General features: G+C 41.8%; 1 protein-coding gene across 2 annotated transcripts in view; it reads right to left on the bottom strand.

Moving 5' to 3' along the window:
• The window catches only part of SPIN1 (spindlin 1), a 52,170-nt gene extending 38,113 nt beyond the window's left edge, over nt 1–14,057 (bottom strand). The window contains exon 1 of one of the 2 annotated variants that reach the window (XM_067315180.1): nt 13,798–14,057. The gene's annotated coding sequence lies outside the window, so the exon portion shown is untranslated. Of the gene's footprint in view, nt 1–13,132; nt 13,151–13,797 lie in introns of those variants that run through there. The other variant, XM_067315182.1, reaches the window with a different exon arrangement.
• Nucleotides 14,058–17,217: the final 3,160 nt, after the last annotated feature.

The following is a 17,217-nucleotide window of genomic DNA, read 5'->3' as shown; positions in this document are numbered from 1 at the left end:
AATTACAGGTTTTGAGTTTAGTCTTATTTTAAGTAAAATTAGCTTTCTGAAATTTCCTCCAGGTTTCAGGGGAAAAGGACAACTACATGCCTGCAACTTTAAAGATTAAATAAATAACCCAGAAAACAAAAGAAAGTTAAGCTTTCCAGAAGATTATATTGCAAACAGCCTTGCAGTTTTGGTCTGGTTTTCATGGCTCAGCTCAACAGTAAAGCCAGCTATTAAACATTTGTCTAAAATTAAACTAATTTAAATGTAATAGTTTCTTACTTGATCTGCCTCCCACATTAGCAACATCACAACCAGATTCAATAATATTTGGCTAAGGGACTGAATGACATTTTGCCATATGCTTGCCCTACGAGGAACTCCTTGTTTCCCATATTAGTCCAAAAAACACGCACTGAAACTGAACACAAGAATCCAAAAAATTGGATCTGAAGGTTAGTATTAAAAACACGCACTGGCTGTTCCACTGAATAGGAATCATGCTACAGGAGGGGGGAAGGGTTGGATAGTGCCAACTGAGCTTACAAAAGTTCAATTAAAAAACAGAACATACTCTTGTCAACATATAATTTTAAGTTTGATAAAATTTGTGAAACTTATGTGTGATATGCACACTTATGTGAATTTATGTGAACTTATGTGAATGCATATACAGGTTTTTAAACAAAAACCTCCAATTTCTGGTTTATTTCCTTCCAACAGCTGGGAAGAGCTAGTGAAACATTTATCTATGCACAAACCTTTCACAGGCATTTTTTGACACAGCTATACTAATTTCGCAAAAACATTTTGCCAGTTATTGCAGAATTATGCACACCTTTGATACTAAAACACTAAAGACATGCACAGCACCTTTTTAAAAAGTTCTTTTAGAGCTGTACTCTACACCGCCTTCCTGCAGTGCGGATAAACTAGAACCCTTTTGTTTATTTTGAAATGATTTTTCTATGCCAACAGAACAAGGATTAGGAAGGCTGGAATTCTATATTTTGGTTTCAGTATTTTTCTGCCCTTCTACTATGGAACCATTATAAACAGTAACAACAGTTTATCCAACGAGCTTTAAAACTAATGGTAAAGTTCAACACTTTGGGGGGAATATGAAGATATGACTATTCATCCCATCACTACAATTCCTCCTGTGACTTCACAAAACATGCCAGGATTCTTTGAAGCACAATGACTCTTTAAAGCATCCACATATTTATTCTTATGGGTAATGCAAAACTACGCACTGAGTAAGCCTTGTACATCTTCCAACATACTGACCGATCATTTCATAAATGCACAGTATCCCATACTTAAAAAAAAATCTTAAAAGGTAATGCTTTCATCAACAATTTAAAGATATTTACTGTTGATCCAAATCCAAATCCACCTTCCCTGCATTCCTTTACTCTTTAGGAACTCAGAAATCCAAAGGTAATCTTAACACACTCTTAATTGTTCAGTCTACTTCAAATTACCTTGCATTTAACCGCAGGGCAAGAACATGCACAGGCACCAGGGTAACTAGCTGTCGCAGGTCAGCTGATGCAGTGTAACTGCCTTACATTGAGCACTTTTGCACCACAGCAAACATGAAGTAGCTTAGCTTCTCATTATTAAGCAATAACCATCGTCCTCTTCCCCTGAACCCAACAATATATGCACAAAGATAACCACTACCCAGAACACGATAGCAGTAGCTTATTACTATACAAGCCATGCATTTACTACCGTTCTGCGGTAAATGCAAGTTAAGGTTAAGTAGCATAAGGCAACTACTTTGTCCTTACTCATTCTCTTACGCATGGAGTTGACTCAATTTATTAGAGTTGTGAACAAGTTTACACAGATTGGTATGATAAGAGTGCTGAGGACAGACCTCAAGAATTAGAGGGGGAAACATCTATTTTAGAAATATTCTGTTTTCTATTTAAGTGTCGCCTCATACATGGTACTTAGGTAATTAGCCTTGTTGTGAAGACTAAGTTTAATTGCTGTTGTGCAAGTCTGGGAAACATTGCTCCAAAATCAAAAGGATCACTCAATCATTCTGGAAGAAACAGCCCAGGGCACATCCCTGCTGTGAGAGAAGGCAGTGGAGTGGTATGTTACCACCACTTAGCTAAGAAGTCTTTTTTTATTATTATTATTTTTTATTTAATCATTGCAAATCAAATTCCTGGGTTCACAGTTCTTCAGCTGGCTGACTGATCTTTCATTGATGCTTTGAGCACTAAACAGCAATTAACAGCCAGTTCTCAACTATCCAGGCTAGCAGACACTGATACACACACGTGCCAGCTTTGAGGGAACCTAAGTTTGACATTGTATTTTAAAGAGGGGTTAAAAAAAAAAAAAAAGTAAATCTGCCATTTGACAGTCCACCTTCTCAACCTCTTTGTCTCACCAGAGGTTTGTGGACCACAAGTAATAAACTGTTCTAAGACATGTATTTTGAGACCTTAGAGTCTAGTACACTGAGAAGTAGTCACTGCAACACTAAACTGAAAATAAGTGTAATCAAAATATTTTCCTAAACCAACCTTAAGAATGTGAGGTCATTTATTTTTGTAAGAGCAAGTATCTTGCTGACATACTTGAAACAAAATTTCTTTTAATGAAGCAGGCTTCTACAGCTGCATCCATGGAGGGCCACAATAAAGAACATTTTCTGTTTCCCACATTCAGAGATGACACAGTTCATGCTTTAGGAACCCTTGATTAAAGTCTACACCCAATTACTGCAGCTGTTTTATAGCTAACTCGCAATGTATTGCAACATAATCACTATTTGTCTTTAAGATAAGCAGTGGCAGACCACCAAGTTGGGGGAGAGGGCCAGAAACCAATCTGTCAGAAGATGCTAAAAACAGTGTTTGGGACACTAAGCCAAATAATTATATATCAATAGTTAGGATTTGTGCTACAGCTTGTGCTACAGCAACTACCAACCAGTTTTAAAAGCAGATTCAAAATTCTTATGACAAACTATTATTCACAGCATTGATTAGAAGATCAAAACTTGTTTGGTCTGAAGCTCTATCTAAACAATCAATGAAGATACTGACAAAGAAAAAGTTATTTGGCACCTAAAAATAAAACCCCACAAAATATTTAAAGGGAGAATAGGGTTAGAAAAAGCAACTACACAGCATTAGTTCTGTATTCAAACAAAAAGATAACAAGCCGTCCTATAAGCCCATTTATTCATAGTTTTGAGACACACATGCCTAAACTCCTCCCATAATCAACACCACAGTAACTGTGATCCTGGCAGACAGTTATTACAGGCAATAGCTTGGGCCTCCATCCTACCCAAACGCTGACTGCCTCTCCACTAGTAAAAACTTAATTCTCTTTCTTAAATCAGCTGGTGGGGGGAGGGAAGAAAAGGAATTAAAATAAAATCATTGGGTAAATTAAAACTGAACGAGCATCCTCTAGTCACAAGAAAATGGTCAATTTCACTAAAAATTACCAGCAATGAAACAGTAAACATTAACATTTTTGCAAACTGATGCCTGACACCAATACAAAGATGCAAAGCCTCTATCCAAAGCATAGAGAAGTTAGCGGTTCTCCCTACAGACCTGATTATAAGAAAAGCTTATGGACATGATCAGGCAATTAAAATCCATGGCAAGTTTCACCCTGTCTTTGCATGATTAGGAAAAAAACAGCACTCAGGGAAATGACCTCTTGCCTTTTACTTGTGTCTTGAAAAAGATGAGTAACCAGTCATCAAGTGAATTTGCCTTACTTATTTTCTTCACCTCCAGTCATTTTAGCTTAGATTCAAAGTAGTTTTTAAATGTAAATATATTCAAGTAACTGTTTACACTGGGAAAGTAAATCACTTCAGCGGAAGCATTTGCTGCAAAGGAAGAGTCTCTTGCCATAGGTACTAACCAATAATGTGATCTGGTATTTTTCCATACAAATGAGCAGAATATTCACTGTCTATTATGTTAAAACAAATCTCAACCTAAAGAGACTATCAACTTTAAATGGTGAATAGCATTAGCTTTCAAAGTTATAAAGCGTAGTAACAGCAAGGCACCGAAAACAAAATTCGGCACTATCTTAAGAGCTCTAACTACAGCTGACTATGCTAGTTTTTTTGATAATATTTGGAGGGTCAGTGAAAAACAGTTCTTAACAGTAAAAGGCGTTACTTGAAGACAAGTAATTAAGCTGTAGAGAAAAGAATTCAGAGACCTGTAATACTAATCATTTATATACTGTAGCCAACACTGGAATCAGCAAGGACAACAAGAAGAACTTTTTAATTAAACTGCTTATTACACTGGGTTTTTCTCCTACAGAAGATGAGAACCCTCAGCATTCTAACATCACATTATTTCTCAACTCGATAACATTTCCTCTATTTATGCACATGTCTTTCAGACTTTCAAACAAATAACACAGATAAGTAAAAAACTGGGGGAGGGGGGAAATGTCAAGTTGTGAAACTGATGGCTCTTCTGAGAAGGGGAGGCAAAAGCAAAGAACAGAGATTGTGGAAGAGAAATGCACAAAGAACTGGCTCTGAAACTAATGGATATCTGCATATTCATGAGAATAATGAGAAGCAGAAGATCTTAAGGAAATATTTAAGAGGACAAAGAACTGCCTCCAGTTATTTGGTGAGAAGTTATTCAGTGGATTGTGGGAAAAGGTACTTTCCGAGAACACCTGCATGAGTTTATGAACAGCTTATGCTTGGAAATTAGGAAAACTAGTTTAAGCCACAGAATTTCTTTTAGCTGAGTTGTCAAAAACAACCTGTAGCTCACGAATTCACGCTATATGCAGTGCTCATCCCCCTTGCTAGTGTTTTTTTTTTTCTTCAGAAAGCAAGATACCTGGTATCTTGGGAAAACACCACTCCCTCTGTGAACTGGGGCACTATTTGATAGCATTTACCAACACCTAGATGTAAGAGACAGTTCAGTACAGAAACAAGATAATTCTATTTTGGAATTGTACTTCAAAAGATTATAAAACTGGAAGGACTGCCTGTGAATAGACTTGTTTGGCCTTGAGCAACTGCCTCTACAGGAAAGCAAGAACGCCTGCCTCAAATATTTCCTCTTGTCCTGTAGTAGCAGAGGTGAAAATGGTGGCAAGAAGCAGCCAAGACAAAGAATGAAGACCACCTTGGAATCATTTTTGTTCCCTACCATATCTTGCTTGTCCTACAGAAAATATAGAAAATGTTCTTAAATTTTGATAATAAACTCTTGTCAACAATCCTGCTTCTAAATTACTTTTTTTATTGTGCATGAAGCACAAATGGAAGAGAAACAAGATAGTTCATTCTTCAGGACAGGACTTCAGAGTGAGAACTTTTATCAGAGACAGGTATAGGTAGGTGGTCTTCATCTTCCTTTCAGCTCGGAAATCTCTGCAGAAAGCTTTAGGTCTGACCAGAACTAGATTCGCTGGCACAAACACTTAGTTATGCCTCACACTTTCTGAGATTTTGCATCAGTCTAGGTAATGGTACTAACAGAAAAAGAAAAAAACCCCAACATTTTTCCTTTTGAAGATACAGCCTTATTTGCAGAAAGGAGAGACTAATCATCTTTTAGTATCTGAAATCAAGGTTGAGCTTGCGCAACTAAAGGGCAGAAGGGCGGGGGGGGGGGAGAAATCCAGAAAGGGAAGAAGTTAGGTGTCTCCCAATCCCAGACGGCAGGGTATCTCTCCCCTTTAAAGCAGGCAAGGCATTCTAGAAGTCTGCCCTCTGCACAAACAGAGCACACAAGAACAGACAACCACACCTCGGCCTTTCAAGCCAATCCCCGCTTCATATTTAACCTTGCTCCACCCCCACCCAAACGCACAGTCTCCCCGAAGTGGGTAGAGGCCCCAGCACGACTGAAAACGAGGATGTCTATTCACAGCAGAGTCCCTTCCCCCCACTTTTCCTCCTTCAATTAAGTTTTATACAGTTTTGGGGGAGGGGGGAGAACACTCCCTGGAATGACTCCATACAAAGTCTGTTCTTCAGTCAACACCTACACTAAAAAGCTATCCATAACGCAATGTGTTTCCTCCCCCTCCCCCATGTTTGGGGCAAGTTATTACTGTGAAACAAAAACAAAAAACAAAAACAAAAAGATGCTTTCTCTTCATTATTAATACAGCCACATTCCCTAGTCATATGAAATAACCTAAGTTTGTCTTACTATTCTATCTATACATGCCAACACAGGTATAACTGAGGGTAGGAATGAATGCCAAAAAACTTTAAAGTGAATGGTTAGGACAGCACATGAGCCAGAAGAGAGTCTGCTCGCCCTCACTGCGTTGGGGCTGGCACCTAAGAGTAAAGTATGCTTTTACCGACAAAATGGGAGCAGAAGATCAAAGAGATGTAATTCACAACTGCTGATACCAGGAACAGGACAGCAGTCACCTGAGGTGCCCTCTGCAGCCAGCAGACCAAGAGGGCTTTCCATGCTGATCCACTTCTAGAGCAGCCTCCTCCTCCTCCACCCTCCAGCAGTGCAGAGCCCACGCTGTGGCATCAAGACCAGCCTTTGGGAATGCTCCCCTATCTGCAAGTTGTCAAACGCGAGTACCCAACGCTCTCCGGTTTCCAAATACGTCAAACATCTGCATACTCCCTAACTCCAAAAGGATTTAAGAGCCACATTTTTAAAAAGTCTTTGCACCATGCGATAAACAGAATTTTCTGCTAAGCTGTTTTTTTGAAGATACTCCTGTCATCATATATTCTGACTGATCAGATCTCTCATCACTGCAGTTCCATCAATGAGTGGTGAACCAACCATTAACGAATTTTTGCATCTTCTTTCAACATTAAGACAAAAAATCTTATGAAGGTGATTAAGAAAAAAGCCCATATATTTAATAAATCTCTCTGCAACTGGAATGTTCTGAGATGGAAGTAGTGAATTAATCTCTGAAGTATTTGCTTCCATTTTAATTTATCTTTACCATTCTTATCACTGCCTAAAATATGTAAAATCATGGCACAGGATGGGCAAGAAACAGTCCAGAATCATATCAAGGTAACTGTATCTTTTGAGTACAAGATGAATTAGACAACCTACATTCCAAGCTTTTTTTGTGTGTGTCAGTCCCAGAAAATTGAATAAGGACAACCTACTCTCCAAACATTTTGCAATTCAAGCTGAAGACCAGAAATAAGTTACAGACATACAGAAGAGCACAAACCCAATACTCATCAGTACGATAGGTACTTAGCATACTGGAGACCTAAAGGCCTCTAAAGGCTACTGCCTTTACTGTAGCTACTGCTACAGTGCTTATGTTTGACAAGGCATTCAAAAAAGGATCGCAAGAAGCATCACTATTCCAGAACATGCTTTCTTCTGTGCTGCTCAGCATGAAACACTTGCACTAAAACTAGAAAGCTGGGAACTTCAAGATTTAAAAATCTCAACAGCAAACAAGAGAGCGCGCCGTGGAGTTAAGCTACCTTTGTTCAACATGCTAGGGAAAAGTTTTCATAGGGAAAAAACATACTAAGCTAGGAAAATGATTTCTGCAGCAGAAATAGTTATTTGATTTTAACATCTACCAGACTAAGTCTGATGTCTGATATGTCTTTCAATTATGTTTCTTAGGGTAAGAGGTCACAATCTAGTAAAGTTCATTTTTTACATTTAAATGAGACTAATACAAACTTAGAAAAAAGTCATTTATATGAGTTCTGAAAGGGAGTAAAATTAAAATGTACACAGGCTAAATTTTACAGAAATCAGCATGATGGCATAATCTTCTGGAAGAGCTTAGTATGCTTTAGGAGGAGTCAAAGAACATTTCTGGAAAAGAAAGTCATGGTTACTTTTTCATTTTACAAACAACTGACAGCATCCAGGTAGAGTAGTATCACCTTAAGAAGTGATACCAGTGGAAGACATCAAGTTGCCAGGTAATGTTATACTTTACAACCCAGTCAGCACAGTAACCTTAAAACACAATTAAGTTAGAAATGTTCCCTGTGTTCTTAATTGTTCTGGCCTAGTAGGAATCTGGAGGAGGGAAAAGGGAAAAAAACAAAAGGGAACAAAAAACCCACTAAGCAACACAATGGAGAGAAAAAAAAGCCTTAAAGGCACACACTCAGAGGGAATTGTCATCTTAATAGGCAATTCCCGAAGTTACACAGTTACTTTGGCAAGGTCGGGAACTCAGGATTAAAGACTACCTGTGAACCATTAGAAAGACACTCTGGAAGCAGAAGCACAGAAGATCTGTCAGTGACTTTAAACGCAGCAACACATTCTACTGGAGCACTTGAAGAGCACTAAAGCATTTCTGAACTTGTGGATACAGTCTTAAGAAACTTCAGCAGACAGACAAGCTCCCAAAAAACTCCGACACCAAGTCAAACAAATAAAAAACTCCAGAAGCAAGTATTAAGAATAGTCAGGTTACTGCACACCACTCATCTCTCCCAAGAAATGGAAGTGTGGGGATTGAACCCTAGGCACTCTAGTTGAAATAGGATACAAGAGTACACCAGCTTCAGCACAGCCAGGGAACAGGATCTGCGTAGAGCTATCTCAGAAGCAGCAGCAGCAATGAAAATACACAGATGACTTCAAAGACAGCAAGTAGATTCAGAAAAATCAGCCACCATGACTGAAATTTTTTCCCTACACAAGGTTACTGCAAGTCATCATTATAAAAGCAACTGGACTATTAATGAAAAAAACACAATAACAATAGGAAAAAAAACCAAACCATAATTCTGTCTTGTTCAAACTACCATATGCAGTTGAAGGGTCTAAAGTTCAGCATCCATTCTGTTTAAGTATTTACTAGATCACTGAAATCCATACAACTACTCTTGAAATTAAGATCAACTCATCAGTATTTGTAGATGCAGACCTTGAATACCACGTAACAGAATATTCAATAACATAAAAACCCTACAATACATCTAAACCACCTTGCAACAATTGCAAATATTAGAATGTGATTACGTAACATTTAAGTCTAATACAGTCATCACAGTTCATGACAACAATGTACATGTATTTCAGCAGTTTGTGAAACCATTACAATAAAGTTTCCAAGTAAGCAAGCCAAGCAAGACCTCATGTAATGTTGCTTTAGAGTAGTTTTGTAATGTACCTTATAAAAATAAATAAATAAAGGGAATCTCCATTTGTAGAAACATTCTCCTCAATTATCCTCTCTGATAGCCAAATCAATTCACCTCCTAAATTCTGCAAGTCATCACAAAATTCACATTTCAGATTAAGATGGAAAGCTAAATCCAACCACTATCATACAGCAAAAGCAGTTGTAAGTACTGTACATCATGGAATTAAATATCACCATTATCTGAAAGTTACTTTTGTAATTTGATGTCCATTTTCACCAAAATCAATGGTTCATAGATAAATACAAACGTGCTAATTATACTGTTTCAAGGAACTCAGCACCTGTCCTCGTCACAGATGTGGATGGAAGCTCTCTGGGCATTTATATAAGAAAGGTCATATTCCCCATTCTTTTAAGTCATGTGGTATGCCAACATCTAGCCAGCATTTGCTGTGGATAGCAAGTGGGCTACATCTTGATATGTGGAAAGCGCTGATTAGGAAGAGCAACAAGCAAGAAAGATCACTGTTTGCCTTCAGATCATAAAAAGTACCAAACTCAGAAGAGTAAGACTGTGAAAATGAGGGAAGAAAAAAAAAAGACAAAAATAAGAAATTCTCACACCTAGTATCAGAAACAAGGGATCTAATCATCCAAACAGAAAATGAGTTTTCTTGTTAACATTCTTCTCCTTTGGTTAGGCTTCCATGTTCTAAAGCTGCTTTTTAAGCCACTTTATCAAATTAGTTTTCAGTCTCATCTACACAAACATGCTGCTCATGCTATACCATCAAGAAGTCAAGTTTGATCCTTCTAATATCTGGGGGAAGAGACAGAAGGAAGCAAGGTGGGAAGAAAAACAAAAAAAGGAACAAGAAGTTTACAGGAGTAGGCCTTTAATGTCAAAAAAACTGGCTATTCATCTTCTTCAGAAAATAAGAGTCATTGAGAATTCTTGTTTAATTTGTCAAAAATTAAGCAAACAATGCACTACATTTAATGAACTTTAAAACAGCTATTGCATCAGCAGGATGTTTACAGATCTCAACATGTCAAAGGGTTCAGCTTGGCAACAGCTGGCAATGAAAGCTACAGAGCAAGAAGTCGATGGAAGAACATTACTGGATCAGAAAAACAGAAAAAATATTGAAGTATAAGATGAACTATAAGTGTTTGCTACCTTCTGGACTTTACATTAAGCGGAAACCTCACAAATATTTAGAGCTACATTTAGTCATGATTTGTTCTTCAGTCAAAGATTCATTGAAACCTATTTCCCGTGAAAAGAAATCAGTTCATTGCTGACATCTTCCAGCACGCCCATCACAGCAGCCATGCATTTCTTGCAGTCTTCCCCTCCCCCCCCAGCTCATTTCATGATATGAGCAAGTGAACAGTTTTGGAAAAGAGGGTTTAACAAATACTTGGGTTTTTTAATTTTGGCTAACCATAGCCTAACATTATCCACAATGACAAGCACAGTGAAGTGTCTTAGTGGCATCAAAGGCACAAAGGTTTGGCAGGTTCTTCAACTAGATCAGCTCCCCAAGGTACACTAAGGAAGATCAACAACACTGATTTTTGACAGTCTAACACAACCAAGGTAGGAAGAAAAATCCTCTAGGTATCATAAAAAGAACACAACTACAAGTTACAGCAAAGGTGGCATAAAACAAACAAACAAAAACTTATAAACCTAACAATGTGGAGCCGAATTAGCTGAATTTTATGGAATAAAATTCAGTTCTAGCAGCAAAACTACCACGTACTAGAGTAAGAAACATCAAGACTATTTTGAAGTGAATTTTTTTGGTCTAAACCCATTATTCAAACATGTTCTTGTGGGTGGAGTGTTTATTTTTGTTTTGTACAACTGTTTATTTTTAGTTCTAGAGCCAAGAGGACCAGCTTAAGTATCAAAAGGACTAGTCAGAGGGAAAAGCTGCATATCTTAGTACGCTTCACACTTCTAGTAAGAAAGTCAGTAATAGCAAAAATTTCAAAATTTGACTGCTATAACAGTGAACGACAATGTATCTACCACTGACAAGTTTTTCCAGTGGTTTTAACAATATTACTTTCTTGAATAGGTGGTTAAGAGGTTAAAAAAAGAAAAAACTGACTGCTGCAGGAATCTACCGACATATCAAGTTACAGACTTTTGCTTAGACTCTTCCATCTAGAAGTAGTACAGTTGGCTCAGGAGCCACGACGTAGATACACATTCCAAAATGATCTTGTAACCTGGATGACTCCACTCAAGTTTTACGTTGTTGTAAACTCAATATTACCATTTATTTTCTCCTCACCTCCAAATAATCAATACTTGTTAAAAGGGATCACAAAAAGCAGAAGAAAAAGACAGATTAAAAAAGTATTAATATATGATACTTAATTCTAGCATTGAAGCATAGTAATCATTTACTTCTATCTCAGCAAAAACTATATGATTATGCTATGCCAGTGCTTCTCCATTTGACACTTCCTGAAGCAAAGCGGCCAAAGACTACAGAGTTAGGGCATTATTTTAAGGCACTACTCAGCCATTAACAGAAGTTATGGCTATCGATGTGTACATGCTTTGAATAAAGGCTGTGTCTTTAAACATAATCTTTGGAAAAGGAACCATTTACTATGAATTACAGTAATACAAATGCCTAGAAAGCAATGGAAAGCATCATGTCCTTCGCACCTTAAGCATTTATCCTTAAGTTACAGCCTGGAAACAATTCTGTTCCACACCAGATCATTTTAGATATGTCCAAGAAACTACCTTCAAATATTATTTTGGCTTTACGTCATAAAAAAAGCAATAAAATATAAGCAATTTTCATCAAAGCCAGAAGGGGGTGCTCTGAATAACTGAGGCTGGGGGGTGTTGAACTGAACATTTGCCTTGTGTTAGAAGAGGTCAGAAACATGCTGTCTTGCTTTAGTTCAGTAGCGCACTTAAGTTCACGATGCCATGCCTTTTCTACAAAAAATATATTTTTTTAATAAAAGGAATCTGGAAAGCAGGAGTGCTCCTTTTAACAAAAAGAAATTGCTTCGGTTTGTGCTATTGTCATCACAAGGGCAAATTAATCTGTGACAGAAAACTAGCTACACAAAGAGACCTGGCAAGTGTTAATTCCAGTTTTGTATCCCATGATCTGCGAGCTATTTAAGACACTGACACTGAGCTATAGGGAAAGCCGAAAAATCCAAAAAAAACCTATGCTATAGTTTTTAACCTACACAATGCCTATTCTGACATAACCAGTTCAGCTCTTTTTAAAATGTGACTGTGCTGAGTTGATACCTTATCCTGAACTGCGTCCTAAAAATGAAAGCAATGGCCCCAGACCATTCTGCCGGTGTAATACAGTATTTCATTCCTGCCAGCACTTTGGTGCATCAGCCTCCCCCCACCCCAAAAGAGAAAAAGATACGCACATCCCGACCAAGCCTCTCTCAGCGGGGCTCGGCCAGCTCTCCCCCTCCCGCCCTCGCCCCAGGCCTCGCCAGGTTCCCCACTCCCCTCTGCTTTTAGGTTTCATTTTGTTGTAAACAGCAAAACGAAAGGAGAGAAAGCTTCCAAAGCGAGGATCCTTACCCTTGAAATCCCGCCATGCGCGCAATAAGGAGGGTGAATTGTTTTTCCCTCTCCTTTTTTTTTTTTTTTTTGTGGATGGGAGATGGGGGGGGGGGAGGAGGGGAAAGAAAAAAAGCCTAAACGGAGAGCGGCTTAAGCGGCGGAGACCGAGGGAGAAGGCGGAGAGCCTGGTGGAGGCGCAGGGCGAGCGTCAGCCATGTTGTGTGTGTGTTGGTCCAGTATTTACAAACCTGCAGCTGCAGCAGCGCTCGGAGCCTGGGAGCGAGGGGGGGGAGGAAGGGAGGGAGAGAGAAAGGAGAGGCGGGAGGAGAGGGAGGCACAGGGCGAGCGGGAGCAGGGCGAGAGGCGGGGGAGCAGCGGCGGCAGACAAAGGAAGCCGGCGGAGCCCGAGCGAGGCGCGCACACACGCACTCGCACACACGCACTCACACGCACACGCGGCGCGTCTCAGGCGGCGGCGGCGTGTGCCAGCCCGGCGCCGCAGCCCGGCGGCGGCTCCCCCAGCTCCAGCCGGCGCGGCGCGGCCCCGCCGCCGCCCTCCCGCCCCCTTCGCCCCGCTCGCTCGCTCGCGGCGCGGGGGGGCCGGGGCATGCCTCCCCCTGCCTCCGCCTCCCGCCGCGGGCGCTAGCGGCGGGGCGGCTTATCTGCCCGCGGCCCCTCGGCGGGCCCCAGCCCGCGGCACAATAGCCCCGCGCAGGCCAGGGGGCCGCGCGGGCGAGACCGGCACTCCCCCCTCCCCTGGCGGGGGTGGGCACGGCCGGGGCCGGCGCGGTGCCGCCGGAGCCCGGAAGGGTGGGGGCTACCACGGCGCCGCGGGGGGGACCGGCCGGCAACGCGAGCCCGGGGGCCCCGCGGCCGCCCGCCCGGCGGCGGCGGCTTCCGGCAGGGCGGCGGGGGAGGGGGCCGGAGCCAGGACGCCGCGAGTGAATAAATAACGCCGGCCCCGGGGGAGGGGAGGCTGGGAGCGGCGGCTCCGGCTCCCCCCACAGCGACTCCCTCCGGCTCTGCCCGGTACTGGGCCGGGCCAGGCCAAGGGCGGCGCGACGGGCTGCGCTCCCCCCGCCGCCCCTCCCCCGCCGTCCCCGCTCGCTCACCTGCCGGCGGGACGGGCGCCCGGGGGTGCCAGGCGGGCGGCCCGGGGGTGCCAGCGCTGCCGCCGCCGCAGCGTCCCTGCCTCGCCAGGCCGCTCAGCTCCTCCGCGGCGGCAGCAGCGGCAGCAGCAGCAGCGGCGGGGACGGCTGCGCCTCTCGTCTTGTTCGCCCCCCTCCGCCGTCGCCGCCGCCGCTGCCTCCTGCTCGCCTCTGCCACATTTGGATCCCCCTCTCCCTACGCGAGCTCCGCCGCCAGGATAGAGGCCTCCTCACCTTCCTGCCAAATAGTGAGCCAACCGCATCGAGCCGTTCAAAACACAGGGCCGGGCCCCGCCCTCCCCCGCCGCCCCCCCTCCCCCCGCCGGCGCGCAGGCGCCTTGCGGCTCCCGAACTGCGACAGGAGCGCAGGAAGCCGTCCCCCGCCCCGGCCGCCGCCGCGCGCCACCGCGCATGCGCAACCCCCCCGCGCCCCCCCCCCCCCCCCGCGGCCGCCTCTCGGTGCCCGCGTGCGGGCAGGTCGCCCCGTCGCAAGCGGCAGCCCGCGGGGCGCCGCTGCCGTCTCTTCCTCCTCCCCCGTCCCGTTAGTGTCCAAGTGATGCCAGAGCAGTGTAGGCGATCGTGCTTACGGAGAGAGACCCGGCGGCGTGCGGCTGGCTACCTGAAGGCAGATCGGTATTTCACAGGGCTGCGCGAAGTGCGTGGAAGTAATAAAGATTTTGGACTCGAAAGTTGGAAGGTAGCAGGGTCGAAATAGTTGGGCTGAATTTACCGTTGTCTCTAAAAAGAAAAAAAAAAGGAAAAGACTGCACTTTCTTTTTGGAGGAGAGCCACAGTTAGGACAGAAAAGTAGTTCCATGGGATTTCTTCAAAAACGTGCGCCCTCTACATAGTGTGCTCTTCTTCTGATCTATGGAAATGAGAAACTTAAAAATGGAAGAAAAAATCTTAGAACCCCTGTCATTACAATTTCTTTATATAGCCTTGTCACCGAAATCGGCCTTTTGGTAACAGCCTTGATAGACTTTCCTGGGTGCTCCCCAACTTTGGATTTTTATTAGACTGAAAGGAAATATGTGAGATGGCAGTTGGTGCAAAACCTACAAGTAGTCAGGACTACCTGTTAACAGTTGCCAGACACACAGGTGAGTATCATCTACTGAACCATCAGCAGCACCAAAAAAGAAGCAGCAAGCTTAACGATGATGATGGCCAACATTTTCAAATTAATGAAATGTGCACAATTTAGGGAGCTAAACAAGGAGGGGATTCAATAAGCCATACTAGGGTTTTCCAAGGAAAAAGTATGCAAGCCATCACAGGAAGGAAAGAAGGAAAGAGTCAGCTATAGATGTTCTGCTGGAATTGAAAATAAAGGTTTAGACAAAGTGGTGAAAATAAAATGCATGGTCACCAAATCATGGTCCATCACATTTTGCTACATCATTCAGGGATATAACTCCAAGAGCCATTCATAGCTTTAGACTGACAAAAAACAAAAAGGAAAACATCAACAGGGAAAATGTGTTCTCCTTTGTTAAATAAATGCTTCAAAAAAGAAAACAGGTGAACAGGTGAGGCATGGTCTGCCTTAACAAATTAAATGGGGATTTTTTTTTTTCTAATTAGACTTTGGTGAGTATAGCATGACACGATGTGTTTTCTGTTACGACATTGTTGGACAAAAACTTCAGTGCATGACGAAAGCCCTGAAGAATTCTTTATTTGGCTTCCTTTCCCTTAAAAGTCAAGCAGAGTTTGATTGAAGGCCACTATACTGTGAAATCAAAATTCAACTTAACCAAATTAATAGCATTCTGAAAATTGTCCTTTATCTTATCAGTTAACAAAATAAAAATGCTGTACATAAACTTCTGAGTCTTTTCGGATGCTTTGAAGAACTGTCTTAATTTGACTAGGAATAGAACGGTTGAACTCTTCCTCTTGAGAAGCTTTGGGTGGGAACCAGGTTCCCATGGTCCTAGAAAACTTTGCTTTTCTGACATCCTCCCAGCCTAAAAAGCTTTTAAAAAAGCCTAAAATCAGCCTTAACTACTGAAGAATCCCGGCCCCTTTGACTTGATGGTAGAATCAAGAACCCTCAAAATCCAAGTGGCAAGATCCTTTCTTGATCTGAATTTGAAGGAAGAACAGCATCTTGCCTCTGAGGCTGATCTGCAATCAGCATCTTTAAATGCTGTGATCAGTCAGCCACTTCAGCTTTAGTTTCACCTTAAAGGACCAGTTGTCTCTTTGAGATAGCTACCTGGCTACCTGGCAAATTTGTCTTTTCCAAGCAAGCTGCTATAAAGCTAATACAGGAATTATCAAAAGTCAAGAGAAACAGAGGCTTCTTTCCAATGTGTTTGCTCTCTGACATAGTTACAACATTGATGAAATTTATCGTGCTGGCAGGAACCAATCATCTATCTTTTAGCAACTTAAAACAGCAATAAGTTTCATATTCAGGTCATCTAAATTAAAAATTTCCTTTTTAAGTGAATGCTTGCATACCACAGGAAGTTGGTAATAAAGCTCAGCTTTTAAGAGAAATGATTCAACTACTACTGATGTAAAACTCAGCTGTAACTTCTAGGAACAGTCTTACAAAGAATTGCCTTCATTTAGAATTGAAAAATATGTAAAAATAACATTGAAAACCATGTTTAAAAGAAGTTAAGTCAGTATTTCAGTCTGCAAATCCAACAGCTAACTCAGGTTTGAGAGGTTGACTTGGGTTTCACAGGTTGAATTAGTTCAACATTAGGTTTATTGGGTTGAATTAGTTCAACCTAGTAAAAGACTTTTAAAAGCAGCAACTCATACTAGAGAGTTGGTGCATTTGCTGTAATACATACATACAGATATACAGATATATATATGGCAAGAGTCTCATCCTCAAGATCAGGTGTATATGGGAAAGTTTTGGTGGCAAAGTTCTCCACCTCATAGTTCAGTGTCAATCCATGATTGGATTTTCTTTCTGTCAACAAAACTCTTCCACTTTTACCAGTGTAGTTACACCATTTTCTAGATACAGGGTTCCTACTGTGTGTCAAGGAATGACAAACTGCTGAAGAGGGAGAAAAAAGAAAAGTCTAATAAATTTGTCTGGAAAGAAAAGTCACTGATATTAGCCAGATGTACCTTTAAAACAGATATAACTTTTTGTCATGTAAGATGAGACCCTTCTTCAACAGACTTTCTTTGGTCACAGCAAGAGAGAATACCAAATAAATCATACTACAATTGCAGAAATTTAAACCCTTGTCCTCCCACTCCTCACTTGCCTCTTCCCTCCTCCCTTTCCCCCCCACACAGAAGCAGTAGTCCTCAGGCTGTTGGTAGACAAAGTATAGCAGGTTTTTCCCCCCGATAATTTCCATGTACGTAGAGAAAAGCGCTATCATAGCCAAAGTAGATGTG

This window comes from Apteryx mantelli, chromosome Z (genome assembly GCF_036417845.1).
Source record: "Apteryx mantelli isolate bAptMan1 chromosome Z, bAptMan1.hap1, whole genome shotgun sequence".
Classification (NCBI taxonomy): Eukaryota; Metazoa; Chordata; class Aves; order Apterygiformes; family Apterygidae; genus Apteryx; species Apteryx mantelli.
This window is presented reverse-complemented; position numbering and strand designations above follow the sequence as displayed.